The following is a 25,631-nucleotide window of genomic DNA, read 5'->3' as shown; positions in this document are numbered from 1 at the left end:
TCAACTTGTTGCATGATTAATTGGAACACAGATAACAAAGTAGGTTGTCTGCAGTGATGTGTGGACAAGCACAAAGACGGAATATGTAAGCTTCTTCAAGAACTATTGTGCTAAATATCTGCATGGTTGTTATCTTCAGCAAAAGGTTGTAATAACCAAATCACTGTTATACTGATATTCAGTGCAACAGCACAGTTTTAATGTGATATTGCTTCAATAGTGATTTGAACTTTTGAACCTGTGAACATAACTCACTTACATATACATCTTGACTTAGATTATCTGAGCTTTCTTTCTTTCTCAAATCCATGTGTGCCAACAAACACTTTGGCACTCACATGTACAAACTCAAGCACACACTGCCCTCAGCTAATACATTATCTATGGCAGCACCATGTGTGTCATTTCCCCCTCCAGTGATGCTGATCCTGGACCTGCCAGCTCAGAGAATCAGCTGTCCCTTATCACGGCTGCAGAGCTGGATTCACACAACATTGTTCACTGTTTGGCACTCGGCCTCTAATCGATTTGCAACGTGTCAAAACATCTGAATGCTCGTCTTGCCTCAGCCCCCCCCCCCCCCTATTTAATTCATCTCTTCATCTCCATCCCTCTGTTTCCCTTTCTCTTATTCCTTCTGTAGAATTTCTTTTTCTCTCTCTTTCTCTTTCTCTCCTCAGTGTCTGAGTTTGAAATAATTGCACCAGTGATGCGTGATCAATGTAATTACCCTGCAGGACAAATAGGGTGATTGATGTGCACATGTGGGTTTCTGTCTACAGCTATTGTTTTACACAGCTTCCCATCACGGAACTCAGACAGACTGATTGGAAAAGAAAAGGTGAAACATTAAGGAATCCATTTTTAGAAAAAATGGTGACATTAGAGATTAAAGAGAATTTAATAAGTTAAATGCTTTAAGTTTTGCCAATCTTATAAACTGGCATCCTCATCTTGCAGCCTTCCTTCCGTAACAGGTATTTATATACTGTATATAATGCAGACTGCAATGCTATGAAAGTGAAACCCTTCAATTGTATAAGGCTGCTATCCAATTTCATAGTATTGCATAAATTAAACCTTATTTTTAAGCCTTTAAAGTCAGACACGATGATAGTTTTGATCTTAATATATATATATTTTCTTGTTTTTTCTTAAAGCTGCTGTTGGTAGGAATGGTGTAAAAACATGTTGCTTTTTTACTGCTGGGTTTGGAGAAAAGGTCATAATGCCCATCTGTACTCATCGGTTAGTGAAGTAATTTGAGACTATTGTGAAATCTCTGTGTTTTCCAATGCCTTTGTATCAAGCAATGTTATTATTCCCCTCGTTCCCGTTATCACGGACCAATCATAGCTGATCTCCAATCCTCTGTCCTGATTGGTTAAGGGACGGCCCCTACTACATCCTCCGATTGGTTATGAGTCCAGTACTACCATGACTGCACACGCAGATCTGTGTTGGGGGGCTAAGAGGAAATCTGGTTGGGAGGGATAGTGTTGACATTTAAAGTCCCTCTCTCTGAACAGATGTTTACTCTGTGACTACCAACAGCAGCTTTAATTTCTTGTGCCCACTAGTAACGATCTTGTGCATTCAAGTTATTGTCTTGTATGCAACAGTTATTATCTTGTGCTCTCAAGATAATTATCTTGTGGGAAGATATTATCTTGCACAAACAAGTTACTGTCTTGTGCACACAAGTTAATATCTTGTGCACACAAGTTACTATCTTGTGCACACAAGACAATTATCTTGCACCAACAAGTTATTATTCTGTGCAAAGGTTATTATCTTGTGCAGGCAAATCATTATCTTATGCACAAGTTACTATCTTGAGTGCAAAAGATGAGAAGAATTTTGTGGAAAGTTGTTATTTTGCACAAACAAGTTATTATCTTTAGCACAAGTTTCCCTCATGTGCCGACAATATCATTATCTCTTGGACAGATGTTATCTTGCACAAACAAGTCATTATCTCTTTGGAAGAGTTATTATCTTGTGTGCACACATTCATTTACCTAAGTGAAAGATGCAGTTACAATTATTCAACTTGCCGTCAACTGCTAGTGTTTTTCAGTTGCATCTACTCTTTGCAGTAATTACATGAAGTGCTAAAGAACTACACAGATTCTGTACTGAATCAAAAGACCAAAAATTAAAAACTGCATCACTCAGATATTAAGGGTGATGTCTCTCCTCTGATTTCTCACTCTGGCAAAGTCTCCAGAGAGAAACTTTATAGTTCACTTCCTCCATGAAATTCTAATTCCAGATCTCATTGCACAAAATTATCTTGCAATGGTCAAAAAGAACAGAAATACCAATGCCAATCTACTTTCCTCCAGTAAATGAGTACTGAAGCCAAGTTTTACACAGACGTAATATGCACAGATCAAATCGAGCTCTCTACATCCCAGAAACTCTGAAAGCTCCCACAAGTCTTACTCTCACTCTCTGCCCTTTTCTCTTCATTCCCCTGCAAAGCTCAGAAAGCAGGCCCCATACATCAGCCTGGTACAGGTTGGGACAGGACTCCTGATTGGGGGCAGATTTCTGGGACAATGCACTCACATTGCAGAGTATGAGGTTGGTTATTAAAAGGAAAAGAGAGGGAAAAGTAGAAGGAATGTATGGGATGAAGGAAATCCAATGCATGTTCAAACACACAAATAACATTACAGCTTTTTTCAAGATAACTTGTGAAAAATAAACCCAGTCTTTATCGAACAGCGGGATTTTTACAGGGCAAATACATCTAAAATAGAAATTGGATGTGTCTCTGCAAACATTTGAAATGCCTAGGAGCTATGACTAACTGCCGAATCATCATTTAGTGGTGATGAGATAGTGTTAAGCCCCATGTTCAGTCAAGCAACAACAAGTCATCAGCACCTCAGGGACAGCAGAAGTAAGCAGTGTTAATAGCAAACACACAGAACATCACTCAGAGCTGTGGAGCCTCAGCTGTGCAGACCTTCATCCTATCACATTAGATATAATTACATCCCCAGCAAGATCAGGCCAGGTATTTGCCTTAACATGAGAGGTAGGAGGAAAAAATGGAAATACTGAGTAAGTATGATGACAAGAGGAACAGTGAAGCTGAAGTCAGTTGAAAGGAAAGTTTTTGAAACAGTTGATGACTAAGTAATTTTAACTAGTATTGTAAGGGATTAAAAGAAATTCACATCTTTTGCAGCAGATTAAAATTTAATGACTGAAAGATGTTGAATTTTTAGTGTTAGTGAAGTTTAAGAATTAGTTTTACCTTCATGCAAAAACAGAGGAAATTTCAGTTTTAACAATAAGTGATGGGTTAACCCTCCTGTTACGTTGCGGGTCAAATTGACCCTTTTTAAGTTCAAAGGATTCATTTGACTTATTTTCAACCCCACCTGCATGTTTATATTACATAGACACTGTTCGTGGGTTAATTTGACCTGGCACTCAAAGTGGAGCCTAAAAGGAGTCAGAAGTGTCAAATACTAATTGTTTATTTGCAACTGTGTGACATATTTCTGCCCAATCTCACACACACACACACACACACTCTCTCTCACACACACACACACACACACACACACACACACACACACCCTCTCCCTTTCTCTCGACCTCATCTGTAATGTGTGCGAATGCAGGTGTTGGCATGACTGTTGACAGGAATCATGATCTGTTAGAATTAAAGAACGCCATTGCACTAAATATTGATTTAAATGGTTAGTAATGGAGTTAATAATTAGATTTTAAAAAAAGTTTATTTTGATTTTTTGGGGTTCTGACACTTTTGGATGATTGAATATGCCCCGGGTCAAATTGACCCAGGAACATTATTGCTGTTCCAGAGAAACGAACATAACAGGAGGATTAAGTCTGAAGGAATATATGAATTGGAGACCAGTTCGGTCATTCAGTCATTTTTGTATAGCGCCAACTCATCGTACTTTCAGAGACTTTTATGGCAAGTTGAAGTGTGTGAATTTAAATTTGTTGATGTGATCTCAAAACAAATTAGAGTGCTTCATTTTGCAAAGAAGTTCATGTGTGCTCACTTCCGAAAAGTAGCCCTTGAATCATTTTGAATTATAAAAGCAGGTGAGGTGGCAGTGAAATGTAATTAGCTTGTAGAAATTGAAATGGGAGTTAAAACACAAGTCTCAAAAGAGATTAGGAATTTAGTTAAAGTAACATGAAAGTGCTGAAAACTCAAATTAACTTTGAAGGTGAAATCCTGAAATAAATAAGTTTTGGTTCAAAGGATTTCACAGCAGTGTGTTGGTGCTATGACATCTGTAAGGAAAATATGGGCCTGCTGTTAATAATTGCTCTTAAAAAGCTTAAAATAAAAAGAGTAGCAAAGAAAATTGAAGTGGCATTTAAATGGAGGAGTTTTAAGATGTTAAAGTTTAAGTGTGATGATTGAAGTAAAAAGTCTAAGTGCTGCGTGAAGTTATAGCATCAGTTCGATTGAAAGTGCTTAAAGGAGTTGAATCCTCAGTTCAAGTGATGAATTTAGCTGTAGGAGGCCATTAGAGGAGATATCCTGAAATAAATAGTGCCAGTTTAAGTGTCTGTCATGTCAGTTTAAGTCTTGGATAAAGCTTAAGTTCTGAAAGCAGAAGAAGTTAATAATGTTTCGTAGTTTGTAGTTCAAACATGTTAATCTGAGACCGAAAGTCTTATTTCAAAAGTCTGCATTCAAAGTAGAGAGGATTTTTCAAGGATACATAAAGGACGTCTGTTTCTTTTTCTTCTTTTTTTTAACACCCTTGCTCATTTCTTTGACTGCTCTGTTTTTATGGGGACGTTTCTGCATGGTCTGCATGTCTTGATGGAACCCCGTGGTGTTAGAGGATCTGTGCCTCTCAGCTTGGTGTGAGAGAGGTGTGAGCAGCCAGGCCAAGCATGAATAATCCCCCAGGGGGAAGAGGATGGATGGATGAACAAGAGATGACTGGATAAAACAAGAGAAGACTGGATAAAACAAGAGAAGACTGTCTGCCAGGATGATGACTGCAGAGGGGAAGATGTCAGAAGTATGGGATGAAATACTTAAAAAAAGAGAAAATTTCCACTCTGTTATATATGAGGAGACTAAAATGTGTTATTTGTACTTTTAATTTGTATGAAATTTTCTAAAGACCAAGAAACAAGCACTGAACATTTTTGATTTTTGCACATGTTAATTAAAATATTTCAGTGCTTGCTGATGGAATTGTTTGATTTTTCAAAATGTGTTATTATTTCTTATTTTTTACTTGCATTTTTGTATTTTTTTTTAAAAATATTTGAAATAAAGGCATCAAATCAAATTATAAAAAGGTGGAAAATATTTCCCTTTTTGTTACACTATAAACGACATTGCTTTTACTTTGAAAGGGAAATGCCGGTGTTACAAGGCCATGGAACAAACGCCATGTAAGTTCTCCAAAGCAACAAATAATACAACACTTCTTCATTCAGCAGCTGACTAATAAGGACAGGAGGTCTGTAAATATGTCATATCTTTTACAGAAACATTTGGAGTGTCTTGATAATGAAGTATCTGATATAAAACAATATAAAGTGTATACTGTTTAGAAGGGCTCCAAGAATCTAAGCCATATATGGTACAGTCTTTGCTGCTTAGAGTGGCTCCAGGAATTTGTAAGATGGGAGCCCCTTTTCTGTCCTGTAAATTACGGTGACAGTCAACACCCTTATATAAACAGAGCTGGAGTTCAGTATTAATGTAAACCAGATGTTGAGAGAAGTCCATCGTCCATGTGTGTTGACATCACTTAAACATATATAAAGGACGTGTCTAACAGCCTTTGAGAAGAGAGACACAATCTGGCTGAGTCGTCCTCCCAAGCAGTCCGGAATGCTTGATAGATACTTGTGTTGTTTTTTTGTAATAAATCTATTACTCTAAAAGCAAGCCAGTGTCACGAAGTTCCTTCGGCATCTACACATCATGATTGGCGTCACGAACAGGATCAGCTGTGGCCTCCAGCAGACACCAGCTTCAATGCCGTCAGGTGAGTGTTTCTCTGTTTGTGTGGAAGCTAACAAGGGTGTAGCATTCATAGACTACGTAGACGCTGCATTGACTGTTATCCTGTTTCAACAATTTGTCAGAGCATCTGCCATATTGGATGTGGCTGGACCATGTTGTAAACAAATACAAGTAGATGTGGAAACTTCCATTCTGCAAGTGGCAGTGAGTCTGTGTGTTTTCTGGCAGTGAAAATGACAGAAAAAATATTTTAATTATATACAAAAAAATCATGCAGTAGGTTACTGTTTAAGTTTTGCTTCTGTTATATGCCCAACATACGAGTGTTAATTTGGTCCTGAAAGGTTGACTTATTAACTGTGTACCATCTCACAGGCTGCATCCTTCAAAGGACACATTTCAAGACTGCATCACAAGGCTGCTCCAATCAAAGGCTCCTTCATATGAATCCAACAGATGTGTCCTTCTTTGCCATGGCTACAAAGGATCCATCTACTGCATCTTTCCTGGCCCAAGCTATCCAGAGGTTCATTCAGATAAGATGGCAGACTTTCAAGCGACCAAGGACTAACTTTTAAATGTGAGTTTTTGCTTTCAACTTTCGAAGGCGCCTTGAAACTTTAAATTATATCAAAGACTTTTACTTGCATTGGACTCTTTAAAACAGCTGCTATATTTCAGGCTTTGCAGGCTGCAACAGTAACAGAAAAAGCCTGGAAAATCCTGACACTGGGGATGCTTTTTCTTATTTACTCTACATATCAACAAATTCCGTACATACTGTAGTGGTCGATGACAGTGTGGTCAGAATGTCTTGGGGGGAACAGCAGAAAGGGAGCTTCAGTAAACAAACTGTCAGTAGTGTATTAAATTGAATAGACATGCCAGCCACAGGTGAGCTGAGTCTATAAATATGAAAACCATGAGGTGACAAAAAGAAGAGCTGCCAGCTCAGGCCAGTATATTGGTCGAGTGCCAGAATGGCTGAGAGTCGAACCTGCAGTGCATTTTTTTGATGCTATAGAAAAAATACCATCAAGCTGAGTCGACGGCATGTGTATGTTTTTTTTAAACACCGGACTATCTTGATTTTAGGAAATATTCTTCGACAGACTGTATTTTCAGCTCAGATAAAAACTCACCAGTGCCAAATGAAGGTCAAGACCCACAATGAACGAGTGAGCACACAGGAAAGTGGTGTTTTAATCTAACAGCAGGAGGCTGATTCACATTAATTTCCCTCTGGTTTTGAGTTGCTGGAGAACCCAGGCGAGAGACAGCATCAGAGATTCATGCTCTACATGCCTGTGCTAATGCAATACAGAGGAAAACGAAGAATCACGCAGTTATTACTCTGAAGCTAAAAAAATTAAAATGAAACCTACTTTTAACTTTGAATACTGCATTGACGGACTAGTGAAACGTTATCGGATAATTGCTGATATTCATGATATCTGTTGTTTTAAATCTGTATTTTTCTCATTTGACAGTTTAACAGGCTCTTAAAATGATGGTTATTATTTGGTTATCCTTTCATTTGAAAAAATCTTAGTTTGGCAATGAGGGATGTACACAATTATTGATTATCGATTAATTGTTAAGAAATTACTCGAAACACACATTTTTGTTATTAATTTTCCGTCACGTGGAACAAACATTATGTGGTCTCATATTACACTCATCTATCAGGGAGGTGTTTTAAGTTTAAATCATGTTTCGATGTGAATCAGCTGTTAAAGGTGTTGCACACAGCGGAGACGCTCAGCTGGCGGCTGTGCGTCGGGTCTCCACGTGCGCTTTTTAGAGAGGATCAATACACTACTGCTGCCAACAACGACACGAACACGAAGGTTCACAACTCGGAACAGGACATTTCCCCACCTTTGGATACAAAGCCAACAGACTGGTGGGAATTGCTACTACGCTATGTTTGCAGAGCAGCAACATCAGAGCCTCCAGTGCTTTTCTGCCGCTGGACTTTTTATGACCCGGTTGTGCTCCCAACTGACACCTGACCGAATACACATGTTTATTTTTCTCAATAAGAACGAGTAGACAGAAAACTGGACACTGTGAGTCTGAAGTACTTTCTGTTAGTATTATGAGCCTTCACTTTATAAGACTATGTCCGCGGAGAATATTTTTATGAGCCTGATCGTTGATAATCAGTGTTAAACATGTTACCCGTATTCAGTACCGTCAGTTATGTGCATTTTGTTGCTGTCGAAAATATAATTTAGGGGAAAAAAACATATTTGGCTTTGTTTTTTACATAAGAATAATACTTTTTTAAAATTGATTAATCGATAATTGATCGTTAACATTTCCAAAAATCAATCACGGAAAATACTTAAAATGCACATTCCTATGGGCAATATTTAGTCTGAAGAAGAAATTGAGCACATGGACACTGGACTGTTTAAAAGAAAATAAAAGTATTTTTAATGTATAAGTTAAATTATTTGGGGTTTTTAAAGTCATGAAATGTAGACTCACTGTATCACTTCCTATTTGCCAGAGGACTTTTTATTGCTCCTCGTATTTACAATGAAAGATAAAAAATAAATGATCTCGGCTAGCCTATCGACCAGTTGTTTGAGATCGGCGCTCAGGAGAGTTCCTGATGGGAGTTTAAACCTCTTCAACAGCCACACCACTGTAATATTATTATGTAGTGATTTAAAAGAGGCTTTAAGCTTTGAGTGGACATACAATATTTAGGAAGCAGGCGCACAGGTGTGTGAGTTTCATACTGGCTTAAGGCCTTCAGTGTGTAACACACAGAGGTGTATTGTTAGGGCCAAGTTGTTCCAGAGGTAGCAACGGGGGTGTAATCGGGGGGAGGATGGTCACAATGTAAAGCGCCAGAGCAGAGCACAGAACACTGTGTGTTTACAAGCCTTGCCCCTCAAGCCACAATGCAACGTAAAATCACACACTTTGACACCAATATAATGCTGTTGCAGAGTTAAATGTGTAAATACGTGAGAGGTGGTGGTTCTTGGTGTCCTGCTGGTGGTTTCCCTCTTATTGTGTGCTGTGTATCCCTGGTTTTTAGTTGTCTCACCGAGTGGGGAGTGATTGGGGTGTTTTTCTTCCCTGGGATCCCCCTCACCTTTTCCTTGATCCATTCACCGGTGGTAAGCCTCAGCTTCTGAATAAGGTCCCCCCCTTCCCTGTGGGTGTGGAAGGTAATTTTATTGTCATTTTTACTATTTTGTCTAAATAAAAGGACTTATTTTGTTAAACTTGGAACCTCGTCTCCAGCTCTTCAAGAGGTAGAGGAAACCTGAGTGCCTTAAACTTAATCTTTTTTTTTCACTAATTCTTTGGGCGAAACTCCCAAGGTGGGGTTGCTGTCTCTAAATTCATTAAGGAGAAATTATACCTTTAAAAAAAAAAATCTGTCCTATTTCATCCTCGAGTTGCCACAATCTGGCAATAAACGTCGGTGATGTTGGAACCGGCTTCACCATTAAATATCGTCAATCTCAACCTTGCTTGAAGACAACCGACTGGTGTGGCGTTTGAAGGGAACCCCTTTCCTCTCGCCAGATTTGCATCTTTGGGTTCACACAAGTGGAGCCAGTTATTTACGTGAATTAAACGATTTAACATAAAACATTCTGGAGCGAATTAAGCAACTGTTTGCATTTGCTGTGAATGCAACATAAGAGTTTTGCTCTTTTACTGGGATTTGAAGCTAGAAGAGATCACATGTCATTGTTGTCCTGTAGGGACGCGAAGCACCAAGTTATTAAAGCAAATGGGTTTTAGAAATGTTTGATTTAATGTTTGGTGTGGACCAGGGATTCCTAATATACTCATGCATGGTATTCAGAACAGCAAATGTATAATGTACTTTATCACTTTTTGATTGACCAAAACTTTTCCATACATAAATAAAAACAATAAAAAGTGTTATTGAAAGAAATGATCTGAAGTACCACCCAATGATCAAACAGGATAATCTCAAAGAATCAGCGGTTGTTCGGACTAAGCTGTGAGATGCGGAGACCGTGACGGTCAGCAGTCAGACCAGACCCAGCTGTCTCCACTTCCTGCAGTGTCATCTCAATTCCTCTGACAGGCCCCGTCTCACCGGCCAATCCCAGCTCAGTGCCAGACAACAGTGAGAGACAGAGAGGTATAACAGAATTAAAGCGGAGGATTACGCTGATCTTTTTTAATAAAGGCAGTAATCTCAGAGGAGTTTAGCCTCGGTCTCAAAGGCAGAGTGATGCTGTGACAGAAGAAGAAGAAGGAGAAGAAGAAGAAGAAGAAGAAGAAGAAGAAGAAGAAGAAGAAGAAGAAGAAGAAGAAAGAGAAGAAGCCTGCAGAGGAGAGGAGAGACAGTAGAAGTGTTTTTGTACGTGTGTGTGTGTGTGTGTGCGTGCGTATGGCGTGCGTGCGTGCGTGCCTGCATGTGCGCGCGCGCGTGTGTGTGTGAGGAGTAGTAAGGAGTTAAAATTGGAGGATAAGGCACAGATGGTGTAGATAGAAACTGAAAGGATTGTTCTCTTGGTGCTGCTTTTTCTTTCAAAGGAGAAGTCTAACAAACCCGCATCTGGTTTGCATCAAGTCGAAGAGAGCGACTCTAAGAGTTAGTGTGCAAATGAAAATCTCTTGAATGTTTATCATACTGCGGTGAGGTGGAATTAACCCCAGTAAATTATATAAAAAAAACAGGCTTTGACAAACACTTCAGCTCTCACAGGCTATTGTTCTGTGTACTCTTCCATCTTTCTTCCCTCATTTGAAGAAGCACTATCTGCCAAAATAATAGAAAATAGTCAAAGCCGATTGAAGTTGAACTTGCACCTATTCTCATTCAGCTATTTGTGCATCCTCAATATTAAGTGCTAAACCAAAAGAACCATGTCATCATCTGCAGCCCTGAGTTTGATTAGAGGTTGCATGACATAAGACATCCACAAATGCTCCTACTCAGGACAATTAATGAGATAGATGAAGGCTTAAATCATCAGATAATGTTAGCATAAAAAAGCCGTTTTTTTCTTTTAACCGCAAGGACAAACTTTTCACTAAAATGCCATACAAATAAAAAAAAGGAAGCAAAGTAATTAGTGCTGCTCATTAAAGTGGTTGAATAGTAGTAATTTACAGTCTTTATTTGGAATATTTGCGTTAAATATGGAAAGCCATTTGTGCTCTTGGAGTATGATGAAAAGCTTAGCAGCTTCATTTAAAACCAGCTACTGCATGAACATGCATGCAGCTGGCTGAACCACAATGACCCAAATATCAGTGTAGCTGTAGTGTAATCATGATTTCATACAAACCAGGGTGGTAGATGTTAACAACCTTTAAAGGTATACAAAACACGACTAGTTGCTGTGTGTGGCTTCTTATTATAAACGGTCTCATCTTTTTCTTCACATATGCAATGTACAACCATGAAAACCAGCATGTTCTTTGGAGTCCTTGACTTGTCATGGCATGTACAATCAACTTAAATCTCTGTAGAGCTGACTGTTGCCTTGGAAACACAGCCCCCCCTCCCCCCACTCCTTTTACTTTATAGCGCTGTCACTCATGCTTACATTCATAAATGCACACAGACATCCACAAATGTTCCTATTCATCACCAAGTGGACTGAAGTGACTGTGTAAGAGACGAAACACAGATAGAGAGTGATTGACATCACTGTTGTAGTCTGATTTCATCACAGTGTTCGAGTCGGCCGGCACCTCTTGGCCGGCATCTCCAGAGACAGACGCATTTGTATTGTTCGCGGGCTTGCAGTTAAAACCTGCATGTGTGTGTTGGAGTGTGTGAGTGTGCGTCTGTCCTCTTGGACAATATCCCAGACATGAGATCTGTTTTTCTGATGTGTATTTGGGCAGAGCAGAGGGAGCATGCTGGGCACCATATGATATTTATTCCCTAAATGGAGCTGGAAAAACAGAGAGTGACGGCAGGACGGTCAAACACAGGCACTGATTTTCTCCCTCGGCTCACCGCGCTGTTTTTATGCAGATTTTTCTGTTTGTTTCCTACATCTTGTGAAGAAATGGAGATAGATGATGAAGAGATGCTCTAAATTAGCCCTGTCATTGTGTAATTGACAATGTTCACAGTGTTTTTGAGAGGTTAGAGTCTTGCCTACATCATTACTGAACGGCGGTGTCTCCACAAGCCCTCTGCTTATGTTTGGGTTCCTATTTTCATCACTGTGCCTCTCTCTTTGCATGTTTTCCAATTTGCATTATCATTCAGTATCAGCCACAAAATAAATACGGCAAAGAATATACAAAGAAATATTCTTTCAAGAACAAGACCTAAAGCAACACAAACCTCTTTTAACGTTTGTTCTTGAGGCCTTCTGTGTCGCTTTGGGGTCTAAGTGGTGTCTGTTATTTTTGTAACCAGACACAGCTGGCTTAAAAATGCTGCCGTATCGGGCTGCGCAAACAAACTGTGGACTTTTTTGGTGTCACACAATGTGCCACTTTCTGGAACATGGATGAGAGGATGTAGGTGAGTATCAAGGATGAGGGTGAGGAGTTCCCATTTCAGAGGTCAATGCACTCATTCATATCATCTGGGAGGGAGGCTGAGAACTTTGTGGAATGTTCCAGACAAGGCGTCCGCGTCTGAGGGGAGTATTGTGCGATGGAGACTCTGGACTTGACAGTTTGACACTGACTTTTCCCCCCTCCAGTGGGAGTCTTTGTCTGATAGCAATGAGCGCGCACAAGAGACCCACTGTTTATTCAGTCAATGACTTTAAGTGCATTGAGCAGCTTCTGTTTTTCCATCTGCAACATGTGGTTTCGATCATCCTGTTTAAGGCAGGATTTGTACGATCTATATTTAAAGTTGGGATCACAAGCTTTCAGGGCTCATCCCTGCAGGCAAGCTGGTTTTACACAAAAATGAGTTGCATTTGGCATTCTCCATGCTCTGACTTAAGAGACAATAAAAGCAGTGGTAATAACAATTCTTGGCACAACTTAAAATCCCAGCTGTATCCTATGATTAAACAGACTCTAAACCCTTACTCACGCAATGAAATACTTATAAACATTGCAAAGCAGGGGTGATTGATTACCTGAATGCTCTCTTTGTGTTTCCTCCCCCTATAACTTGGCAAAGAGTCCACACTGGCCTGTTTTTTTCATTACACTTGGATACTAATCTTGCATTGAGAAAGCAAAGCCACGTGCCTGTGTGGAGATGTTTACTCCTTCTGGGTGGTTGGCGCGTGCAGACAGAGTGAAGTAATGTCATTGCCGATAAATTAACCAGAAGGGTTGGAAATCAAATAGATCATCTGTCCCAACAAACAATGATCAGCTGTAACCATTACGACCTCTGACAGGTGAAGTAAATAACTGTCCGCGGACGGGATATGTTAGGTAGCAAGTGAACATTTTGTCCTCAAAGTTGGGTGTTGGCAGCAGGAAAATGGACAAGATTCATTTAAGAATGACTCTGATAGAGACATATTGTGATGGCGTGACTGAGTTCGAGTAGCCTGCCATCGCCAGACTGATTCAACTTAGTGAACAGGTCTGGATCTGTTCAATTAATTTCCTTTTTCCAGGGTGCATTAGCAACAGCCACATGTGGAAGTGTCTCTGGAAACAATTGGACAGACCTACAATGACCACAACAGAGAAAAGCAGCATGTCACGTAGCTCAAAGTGGCAGAAAATGTTAACAGGAAGTGGCTTGCATTTGAATACATCATCCAGATTTAAACAGCCACAGTGGTGGATTCAACAGCAGATCAAATTTCCCCCCTCATTATGTCTTGCATTTAAAGCAAACAGTAGAGTACTCTAAAGTTCAAGACAACAAGGGGAGAAGCTTAAGTGGGCAGGCTTCTCAAGTTGTCTTGGCTTCCTCTGGTGGGATTGGTGTGGTATATCTGAGATCAGCAGGAAATCTTATATAATAGCAACATTTCCAGACCCATCTGCCATTGAAAATGATTGAGATGGCTGATTGGTCTGGCAATGTCAGGCTAGATTCAGAGCACCTCCAGAATGCATCTATTATGGGGTGTATCTGGTCTGTACCTACTAAGGAAGGGAAACTGGTGAACTGGAGACAGGCTCATGGGTGGCCAAGGCTCACTGATGTGAATGCTGGCCCGTGTGGCTCAATCCAACAGAAGAGCTTGCTGAAAAGGGAATGCTTGCTGTGATAGAAAGGTGTCAGGGGTGCCTATGGAGCTGTGGAGCTGCAGACTGGGCAGGGTGTCCATGCAGACCACTGTTCACTGCTGAAAGTGCCCTGAACGAGCACATGAGCATCCAAACTGGACCATAGAGCAATGGAAGATAGTGGCCTGGAGGAGCATGACAATGAGTTCAAAGTGTTGACCTGGGGCCGTATGCACGTCCAGCCATTAGTGATGAAAACGGGCCGTTTGTACTAATGGTGAAAAAAAAATGGATTAGCGGTATGCATGAGCCAGGTTAACACCCCAACAAAGCATCATATTTAATGGCGGTAGACACCACCATTGCAGGTGCTAACAGCAGGATTGCTGCACCTATTAGGCTGTTTAGAGGCTGGAGGACATCGTGTTTATGCCTTACCGTTTAAGATGAAATATGCGAAGACAACAGATATTTAGGGATCGAACGAATCCTTTGGAAAAGTCGGTCGATGTTGAAATTATACAGCAAATTTAGATTTAGGAGACCCAACATAATTCTTAGGTAACCTACCAGCAATACAGTGAAGTAAATCCTTCCCAAACAACTCTGTTAACAAGTCCTCATCCTTCAATGGGGAGACAGGTGGTCCTCCACCTGGACCACGTTGGTGACGGTGCTTGTTGTGCAAAGCCGCTTTCATGTTGCTTATTTTATTTTTTAGGTCTTGTACTGTGCGCTCAGAAACACCACACGCACTTACACGGTTTAAGATCTTAGGCCAAACTTTCCCTGTATCCTTGTTTGTTATCTTTGATGATTGATTTGCTGATAATAGCTGTTTTTTCATTCTATATTCTTGTAATAAAATGTCCATTTCTTCTTCCGCTGAAAATTAGTTTTTTCTTGATCTTGTCTCAGTCACACCGGTACCACTGTTTATTGTTGTTTATGCATAGTAGGCATGCACAATTTGAATTTGTTGGATAGTGGTTTTGTAGGAGGTTCCCTGGACTTATGACGTTTTGCACCTGCCACGCTTCCATGGTGCAATTAGTTAATTGGTCAATTATTTGCAGTCGTGCATACGGCTAAAGCTACAGCCAAATGGGCCGTTCCATAATGGTACGTTAATACTAATGGTCCTGTTTGTGTCAAGGCTGGACGTGCATACGTGCCCTGGATTCTGAATTCCCAGATCTTAATTTTAACTTAGCATATAGATCAAACTAGAAAATATGGTCTGCTGACACGTAGCAAATAAATTCATTAGACTTTGCTGAAGCATATGTTTCTTTAAATGCCATGAACTTCTTGATTTTCAAGACTGCTTTGTTAGAATTAGTCAATATAAAAAAATGAAGCATGGAGGGTAACCGCTCCATTTCTTGTTCCTAATATATGGGACTTTTAGCTTAAGCACAGGGACTGAAGTGGGACCTTGGTGACACGTCAGCCTCCCAGACAGTCATTCCTTGTGACTTCCTGGTTCCCCAGACGCCCCAGCTGGAGGTCAGAGATGTTTGAGAACTGACTCCAGTCACACCTTTGGGATTACAAAAGTCAACCCCTCTCATTCGTTAGTAACAGCCTCTCTCTCTTTCCCTTTTTCTCTCTCTCTAATGAACCGAGGTCTCTCAGCTCTCTGAGACAAGACCAAGGTCAGCGGGTTTCTGCATTAGAAATTCCATTGGGGGGCCTAAAAGTATCTGGCAGTGGTTGGCACAGGCTGCACAAAGTGGCCTGTTCTGTTCTTTCTTTATCCCAACGCTGGACTAATGAATGTTCAGGAGGAAAGAATTAATTTGGAATCACACTCAGGCTTATTTGAACAAAAGTAATTAATACTTGCCCCATGGCTAAAAGAACTTGTGTCCCATCAAATTAAAAGAAATCTTTTGAGTTTAAGTACACAGGGCTTTGAGCTTTATGTTGGAATCAATTAACTCAATCAAACATACAGTATGCTTCTTTATCCAAACACAGTCAGTTACCCTCATCTGAGAAGGTCATGAGAGCGTTAGTTAATCTGCATGTCGTGATTCCATATGTTGACTTTTTTTCAAGGATGTTCGTGATCAGATAGAAATATCTAACTTTTATTTACAGCAATTTGTCATAGTTGGCAAAGGCTACAGGATAATTAAGAAACCTGATCCTCTAGTGTTCTCACTCCCTTTTTCAGCTTTGTGAAGCAAGGCAAAAAGATCAGGTATTGCACTAAAACTGGGGGAACCTCTTGAAATGATGCATCGTTGCAGCTTGTAATTTGATTGTGTGTGACATGTGACTGACCTAGAAGTATGAAATTTCTGTATGACTCTTGGACATAGATCTACTAGAGAAACTCTTCAGTGAGTTGTCACAGTACCTACACCCTCCTACAAAATTACAGACAACGAGAGTTGAATAAAATGGATAAGCAATAGTAAGCTCTGTTTGAATCAAGCATGAATAATTCATTTGTACATTAATTTGAAGATGTTTGCACATGCTGTATATCAATAGTTAGAGATCGGATGAGCAAGCTTTGAGAGAATATTTCATATCCACGCTGTGAGAGACAAGATAGCTTGCAAAAGTTTCAGCGGGGAGAAGATTCGGTAGTGAATATCAATATTCTACTGTTTGACAGGAAGCCATTGGACTTGGGCTGGTGCTCTGGGCACTGTTTTCCTATTTCAGAACTTTTCTTCCAGTGAATTGAAAAGTTGGAAACTTTGAAGTTGTTTGACTTTATGAAGAGTAATGGTTCTTGCTTTTACTGTATTTGCCTTATCTCAACCATGAAAGAACAATTTCATCTTGGCTTTCTTTGATGGGATATTTCTTAAATAGGAGGGCTAACTTGATTAATGTCTCATTATTACAACAATCATAAGACCCAGCTTTTGAGATGGGAAGCATGAAGTTGTGTAACACTAAACTAACATAATTATTCTTCTATAATGGTCCAGAAATTATGAAGACCATTATAATAACATGGTACCCCACCGTATCCAAAGAAGTTGGGACACTGCTTTGAATGTGAACAGAAACAGAAAGTGATGAAAAATATTTAAGTGAAGTTACTCTCAGGCCTTCTTACTTATTTCCCAGCTGTGTTAAATAATTGATTCTGATTAGTCAAGACCCCATGACATAGGTAATTAATTCTCAATAACAAAAGGGACCCCAGGGACAACCTGATTGCAAAAGTCATATAAAATCAATCTGCTGCCGTCTTGAGAGTTGGGAAAATATGACAGATTTTAGAGCAGCCTGAGGAACTACTGCGCCCCAACCATCTCTGATAGGAAAAAGTGGAGCATTAGAAGCCCTTCAGGATGAGACAAGACCCCTCTGCTATGTGTCGGGGTCATGCTTAGCCTGCCAGGATTCTAATCCGCACAATCACCTGGGGTCTTATTTATAAAAGAGTACGTAGAATCTCTACTAAAACAGTACGTACGTAAAAAGAAAGATTTATAAAACCGTTCGCACACCAACTTCATGCAATATTCCTTTAATACTGTAAATCAAAAACCACCTTGAGATATGAGCACGTAGTTCAGCCTCGTGTTCCGCCCTTTTCACACCCACATCCAACCATATATGGTCAATGCAAAGCACTTTATGAATGAAAATGCATACAAATGAGCCGGAAGGTCAAAGCTTTTCACGGTGAATCACAGCAACAACAGAGAGGAAGACGGAGAAAATAAAGTTTTCGCTGCAGCATTCATGTATCCGTTGTTCATGTCAGAGCATCCATCACTCATCATTGCGCATGGGTCTCACTGCAGTGTTTCATATTTACAGGACACACACTTCTCATTTTTACATGCTTTTGTCTTTTGATGACAGCTTATTGGAAATGGCTCACCATAGTAACATATTCAAATAAAATATGCTGAGTTTAGTGATGATAATGACTTGTGTTGTTAATATGTTGTTATTAAATGAAATGAAGTGTGTGAAAGGCATTAAAGTGTAATCTGACTTCAGTTCTCCCTCTCACCGCCTGCATCGCCAATTTCCCCTGCCTCTAAAATTAGCGTACACATGGGTCAGAGTTTGCTCACCAGTAGGCACATTTTCCCACCAACTTGGCGTGAAAACTGGCGTATGCCACTTTCAGATGAGACCCCTGCTCACCACACATTATCCATCACATAGCACGCGTGCAATGAATGAAATGTAACTGAGAAATATAATCGTTTTTGGAAAATGATATGCCTATTTTCATTTTGATGCCAGAGATATGATTTTAAAAAAAGTTGGGACTGTGGTAACAAAAGACTGCAAAAAATGTGGAATGCATTAAAAAAACACTTAGTGGAACGTTTCACCATCAACAAGAGTTCTCTGGCAGCACGTCAGTAACATGATTAGGTTTTAAAAGAGCATTCAAATGAGGTCCCCCTGTTGCAGACTGTGCTGGAAAATACTGCAACAATTTCAGGATAATGTTTCTCGGCTTAAAACTGGATTTGGGGATTTCATCATCTAATGTCCTTAAAAGACTCAGAGTATCTGGAGAAATCTCTGTGCAAAAGGAACATGGCTTAAAACAACTAATAATGAATGGCTGTGATCTTCAAGCCTTGAGGTGGCAGCCATTAAAAAGACATGACTCTGTAGTGGAAATCACTGCATGGATTCTAAATCACTTCCGAAAACCATTGTCCGTAACACAGTTCATTGCTGCGTCAACAAATTCAAGTTAAAACCGTACCATGCAAAGAAGAAACTATCTATAAACATGATCCAGAAACACAGCAATGTCTTTGGGTATAAGCCTGTTTAAGATGGACGGAGGCGAAGTGGAAAACTGTCCTTTCGTCTGACAAATCTAAACTCTAGATTTATGGAGAAGTTATCCTTTATATTGATGTGTAGAACTCATTAACCCTCCTGTTACCCTCAAATTAACTAACACCTTTTGTCCTTGGGGTCAATTTGACCCCAGCAATTTAAACCTCCAGAAACTGATTGTTACCTAGGTGTATGTGTCAGGTACTTTATGTTTCTTTGTTGACTACCTAAATAGCCCTTTAAATAAAATATATTTCAAGCATAAACACAATTAAAGCATTTAGGAGGACTTTATTTGTAAAAGAGAACATCAAACTGCTGCGAGTTTGTCATGCTCTCGTCGGCCCTGTCTTGTTTCTATGTTATCAAAACGTATGACACATTACATATCACTGAATGTCTTTAGAGACATGGTGGCTGGAAATAGTATATCTCAATCTGAAGGTTGGCGGTTCGATTCCAGCTCCTGCAGTCACATGCGGAAGTGTCCTTGGGCAAGACACTGAACCCCAAATTGCTCCCTCTGTATATTTCTTCTCTTTGACAACTAAAAAGCATGGGGTCAAATTGACCCCAAGGAACACCTATGCGTAATTTTTTTTACAGGAAAATGGAACATATCAACATTTTAATTTCATATTTTTCCCAGTTGTCTACATTCAATTAGGAAAAGTCATGAAATATGAAGCCAAAAAAATGATGTTAATCATTAAATTAGAGATGTTAAACATTGAATGGGGTCCGATTGACCCCAAGGATAATAGGAGGGTTAAAGGTCTACATTTATTGCATTTACTTTTCCTATCCAAACATTTACTTTTAGTGGGGGAGTGTTGCAATCATTGTGCAAATTTGTACATGGTGTCATTTGGTGACTTTTGGTGAGTTTTTGAGCTCCCTGAAGCCTCTTGACTTTGTGAAGCTTGTTTCATCTAAAAAGGTAAAAATGCGTTGGAGTGAGAATGTATTGTGTGTATCTGTGTGTGTGTGTGTGTGTGTGTGTGTGTGTGTGTGTGTGTGTGTGTGTGTGTGTGTGTGTGAATACATCAGTGTGATTTAAAGACAGTAGTCTGTGTTAAAGTCAGGGGGCTGAGTGACGATGCACTGAGTCATCAGAGCATGCTGTGTCTGCTCTTCTCTTTTTTCCTGCTTCCAACTCTCCCTTCATCTTCGCTGCTGTTGTTTTTATATCCTTCTATAATTTACCAACTCATCCCTCTACTCCTTTACCCCCAGCGGGGTAAAAATCCTGCACGAGGTAAATGATTAAAGGGGATGTGTGTGGAGGTATTTATATGGATGACTGACAGCTAAGAGATCAGATTTCCTTTAGATTGGTTATTACAAAAAGAGACCCTTAGGCTCTCTCTCTCTCTCTCTCTCTCTCTCTCTCTCTCTGTCACTGACACAATACTGATGGGGGAAGAATCTGTCAGCAGCAGTCTGTCCTGTCACCTGTCAGCTTCTTGAATTAGTTTTGAAAAGAGCTTTGCCTATCTGAATGATGTTTTGCTTCATTTTGCACAAACAAAGCCTCAAAGCTAAAAATCCATAATGTTTATTTTATTTCAAACTGCTGAAAAGATTTGGGAGCAGCTGGTGTTTTAATATGAAGCTGTGTCACCATGTACTTGTTGATATTCACTAAAAAGGTCATCCATCAAACAGATAATATAGTAGGGAATATAGTGCTATCTGATGTGATGTAGTTATGCATGACACTTTGACAAGACAGGTATGGAACCAGTATCAAGACGCAAATAAAACTCCAAGTATACATTAAAGGCCATAAAGAGCTGACAAAACCAATCAACATTAGAGAAGAAGAAGAAAAAGAAGGGCGTTGAGTGTCTCTTTGACTCAGTCAATCATACTAATGGGCTATTTATAATGAATGATGATATACGCATGATATGTTTCAACTGTCAAGCTCATACTGAAGTAAAGAGAAGGGTCTGTTGTGAAAACACAGGAAATTCTGAGCTGCAGGGATGGACATTTACAAACAAATATTCAGTGCTTCATTATTTTCAGTGTCGATACACACAGTTTGATAAATCATGTACTAATGCTTAACACCGCGCTACAAAATTGAATATATTCATGCACTGCAGTTAATCTGCATTGTATTTTAAGCATAGAAACCAACACTAAATTGGCGTTTAGCTGCTTTTACTACAATAAACTGAGACTTTGAAGCACAAAAATACTTATATATTCTGTATGTCTGTTGGGAAATTAGCTCTGAGTGAGTAATTCAAGTTTGCTTCCTGCTGGTTTGTATAATTCTGTGGTGTTTATCCCTTGCCAGTGTATATGTATGTGTTATTTATGAGTCTGTTCTTAAATAGGTTTTAACTTCAGCTTCCATACATCAGGGGTTCCCAAACTTTCATGCCCGTGCCCCCCAAAATAACGATGCAAGAGACTCATTGCCCCCATAGTCTTGAGCTGGTTAAATGTCACTGTCACACACAAGAACTCGTAGGCCAATCCTAAAACCTACATATTTCTTTGTAAATTAAAAAGACTATATGCAGTCTAGTTTCTTCAGGGGTCACATTGGTGTACGAAACGTAAGCTGTTTTGGAGCCTCTGGGAGGGGAAAAAAAAGCTTTAAAATGTCTGTCTGTTTCTTAACGGCTGTGTAGCTCTTTCTTGTACCACCTGTTCATGCCATGTGGAGTTCACAATTCTACTAGCTATGGGTGCGATAGTAGGGCTTAGACTACTTTAACTTTGGTAAAGGTGAGGTCCTACTAATCCACTGCCCACGACCAGTTTGCCTGAAGTTGTGCTACCTCCTTTCACTGTTACGTTTTGTCTTAAATTGTCTTTTCAATCCCACCAGCACTATGCAAAGTTAATTCTCTTTATCGTCACCTCTCGTCATCTCTTGATGATTCTGGCCACGTCTGGTAAAATCGCCTTAATCCTTAGTTGAACGGATTATGCTCTTTATGCCCTATAGGACAATGGCCTATGTCAAGAGGGTGACTTAGGCCATTTTATTCTTGCCCTAAGTCAAATTCTTTGATTCTTTAGGATAAAATGGCTGACTTGGGCAGTTTAACAAGCTTTCATGATGGCAGCTGCTTCAAGAAGCAACAGAATCTATAGTGCAGAAGAAGCTCTAAACATGATTCTTGAATCAGTTTCTACCGGTGAGTGATAAGGTTTACTATTGACCTGACATTTGTTCAATTTAGGTTAGAGTCATTTACGTTTTGAGTGTGCTTGATGGAATTAAAGGACAGTTTTAGTCAGGTTTCTTAAAGTTGTCAAAACTGGATGTTGGAAATGGGTTAAGTTCAATAAAAACCCAGCAAAGAAGACCTGGAGAAGTGAGGAAAGGGACTGCCTCCTGACCAATTTGATTTACCTGACATTTGTTTAATTTAACGCAGGGTAATTTTAGTTATGAGTTTGCACTATGGAATGAAAGGGCAGTTTAAGCCGGGTTTAAAGTTATCAAAGTCACACTAGAATGTTTGAAAATTGGCCTAAGTCACTTTATTCTTTAATGTTACATAATTGACACACAATGTTCTATGTATGTCAACAGTTATCCACTGTCAAGGCCTTTTTGATTGAAATGATTAATAAGTATCATATGCTCTGCATTTTGTAAGGTATTTTGTGTTTTCCCAAAAACTCAAAAAAATGACATAGGACATTATTTTAATAGGGTGACATTATACTACCTTTAAATTCATTATGATGACCTTATGAGGGAGCTGTTAAAAAGTGGCGCTGTCAGCCTGGTCGTTGTCCGACTGTTTCTGATTAGGCAGCAAAGCAAGTTGCAACCACACAGAGTGAATGGCAGCAGTTTTCAATCTCACCAGTTCAAATGCTGAGGGTGTGGTGGCTGCTTTGGCAGTCATGATGGTGCAAATCAATTATTAAAAGTGCGTCTTCTACACTGAATGTTAGTTATTTATAAAAATGAAAAAAAGTTCTGTTTCAAAATGTGTTGTCTTTTGATATATTCCGTATGTATATGCAACCATTTTTAACCTTTGATTTCTGAATGCCATTATAAATTCCCTTAGGAGGTCTGATCCTTGCAAGGGGTTGCAACATTTTCACTTCTATTTCCAGTAGATGTAGATGTTGTCATGTGGATTGGGAAACATTTCACTGGTGTTAACCACAATGCCTTATAAATAGATAATATTGAGGTGCACCTAACAGTTTCTGTTTATGCTCCACAGGAACATCAACCTCGATTTTTCCACAAACTGTTGACAGTAAGAACAACTGTAAAAAAAAATTTAAAAAAAAAGGAAAAAAAAGACAAACACTGGGAAAGGCAAACAGATATACAGAACCTAAAGTTATGTTGCATTATTGTTTTTGGGCCAAGTGATGCAATCCCATGGCAAATAGACTGTCTGGGAGGATAAACAAACCCAACGATATGATACAAAAATGCTTAAGCTGTTGAGTGCTAGGACTTTGAGGGGGCAGGCTGTTGGCTTTGGGGCAACTTTTCCAACTTTCTCACTGATACTTCCATGTGTCAGTGATTTTCATTCATCGTTATTACTGAAGGCATCCTAGCTCCTTTTCTGCACATTATTTTATCTGCAATGCACGAATCAGTGTGAAGAGAAGAGCCAGAAAAAAATTTAAGAGTGTTGTGAAAAAAAGCAGGAGAGATATGGGTTAGAAGTGGGAGGTGAGACCGAAGTTTTAAATGAAGACAGACAGGAGAGATGAAAAAGCATCAGGGAGGATAAGAGCGCAGAAAACGAGGTAACATGACAGAAGGAAAAGAGCAACAGTGATCTTCTCAGATGAAAGCCTACAGTGAGAAAAAAGCAAGAAGAGGTGTAAAGACGAGGAGTTAAATGGCAGCAGCATATGACACAGAAATTTCATCAGGGCCCCTCCAGGGCTTCTTATGTGACAATTTTTTTGTTACGAAGCAGGCACAGTGAGCATATGGCGGTATGTAATATTGATGGCGCATGAGTGCCCGTCTCTCAGTGTGGCATAACAGCCCTGCAGTGATTTCATGGTATTTAAAAACTCAGTGCTTTTTACACTTTCGTCTCTTGTTGGTTTAGCTCATTAAAGATTTACAAAAACAAAAGCAGAACAAGCATCACTTACCCCAAATTTGCAGTGAGAAGAGGACAATGGGGGATTGAATAAGAGAAGAGAGCAAGATCAAAGGAAGAGGTTTATTATGTGTGTGTGAGTGAGGGAAAATAGTAGTGAAAGGACACACAGGGGAGAGGATGGATGGAGGGATCAGATATGGGTATGAAAGCTTAAATACATAGCTGAAATGAATCTAAGAGGGAAAAGTAAAAGGCACGGAGGGACACAGAGAGAGGAAAGTGGGACTTTTGTTAGGTTTGCACTTCACAGGTCAAAGGTCAAGCACTTTGAGTATGTGTGTGTGGGTGTGTGTGTGTGAGTGTGTGATTATCTGCGCTAGTGATTGCTCTGCATCTGAATGGGTCTTTGTTAGAGTTGAGTATGTATAGATTTTCAAATGATGAATCAACAGGCACAGAGGAAGTAGTTTATTTGTATTGTGTGTGAAACCTATCTGTTATAATTATCTACATTTTTAGGGGCTATGAGTGGATTGATAAAGACTTTTAGTAGTAATTAAAGCTTTAAGGTGTAAGATTTATTTTTTTGTTGTTGTTATTTTTCAATCATATCATTTGTTGTGTGGTAGTGTTCATAAAGGAAGTACATGGGTGTAGACAGTGGTTTTGTGCTGAAAAAGTCACCTGAATGTGAGCTCGGTCACCAAACTTTTTTCTGTTATCCCTGTTTTTACTTTATGAGTTTGAGCATGGCTTACAAGTACCAGGCCTGACCTCTCAGCAGCATATATGTTCTGCAAAGTTGCTACAACATTTCTTTTAATGGAAAAATGCAGCTTTATAGTACTAAAAAACAATAATATCTGGGCAATTGAGGGCACAGGACATTCCAACAATAGTTTAACCATAGACTGTATAAAATATGGATGTAGTATCCGTGACGTCACCCATCTGTTTCTGAAGCGCTGTTTTGAGGCCAATCGCCGGCGGCAGCCATATTGCTGCTGTCGAGCCAGTGTGACATAAAGAGGCGGGCTTTGAGCCTCCTAGCCAACAGCTACAGTGTTCCCGCCTGTCAATCAAGCCAGCTGTGCCTCTCATTGGAAGACTCGTAATCTCAATATCTTCGAAAGTGCTACATTAGAAAAAAATTCAGTGTGTGCTGATCAAGAAATGAGCTATCCATACTACACTCCTCTTTTGTACCAGGCTGTAAACATGTTTATTTCTGCTGACCTAGCTCTTTTTGAATTGGTGTGTATGTGGTTTCCGGTACTTCCGGAGCCAGCCTCAAGCGGATCCTTGATGAACTGCAGTTTTTTTAGCACTTCCACATTGGACTCATATTTTTAGAACGGAGGTTGCCGCTTGAGTTTAACACAGACAGCACTTACATGAAACAAAGAAAGCAACTGAACTGGAACTCCTGTAAAGTGCAAAAGCTGTTTTTTCCATTAACCAGGGATCACTGGACGTCAGTAAGTAATCAAAAGGATTTTGTAATAACTGCACACCACATTGATGTGCAGGTTCAAAAACAAACTCATACGCACCACAAACACTGCCACCAAAATCATCCGCCTCCCCACACCCAACCTGTCTGACCTCAACAACAGAGCCATCATACG

General features: G+C 39.7%; 1 protein-coding gene across 1 annotated transcript in view; it reads right to left on the bottom strand.

Moving 5' to 3' along the window:
* mettl24 (methyltransferase like 24) overlaps positions 1-25,631 on the bottom strand; it is a 55,397-nt gene that overhangs the window by 28,112 nt on the left and 1,654 nt on the right. The window lies entirely within an intron of this gene.

The sequence above is a fragment of the Notolabrus celidotus genome, chromosome 13, assembly GCF_009762535.1.
Source record: "Notolabrus celidotus isolate fNotCel1 chromosome 13, fNotCel1.pri, whole genome shotgun sequence".
Lineage (NCBI taxonomy): Eukaryota > Metazoa > Chordata > Actinopteri > Labriformes > Labridae > Notolabrus > Notolabrus celidotus.
The sequence above is the reverse complement of the archived record's forward strand: the minus strand, read 5'-3'. Positions and strand labels throughout refer to the sequence as shown.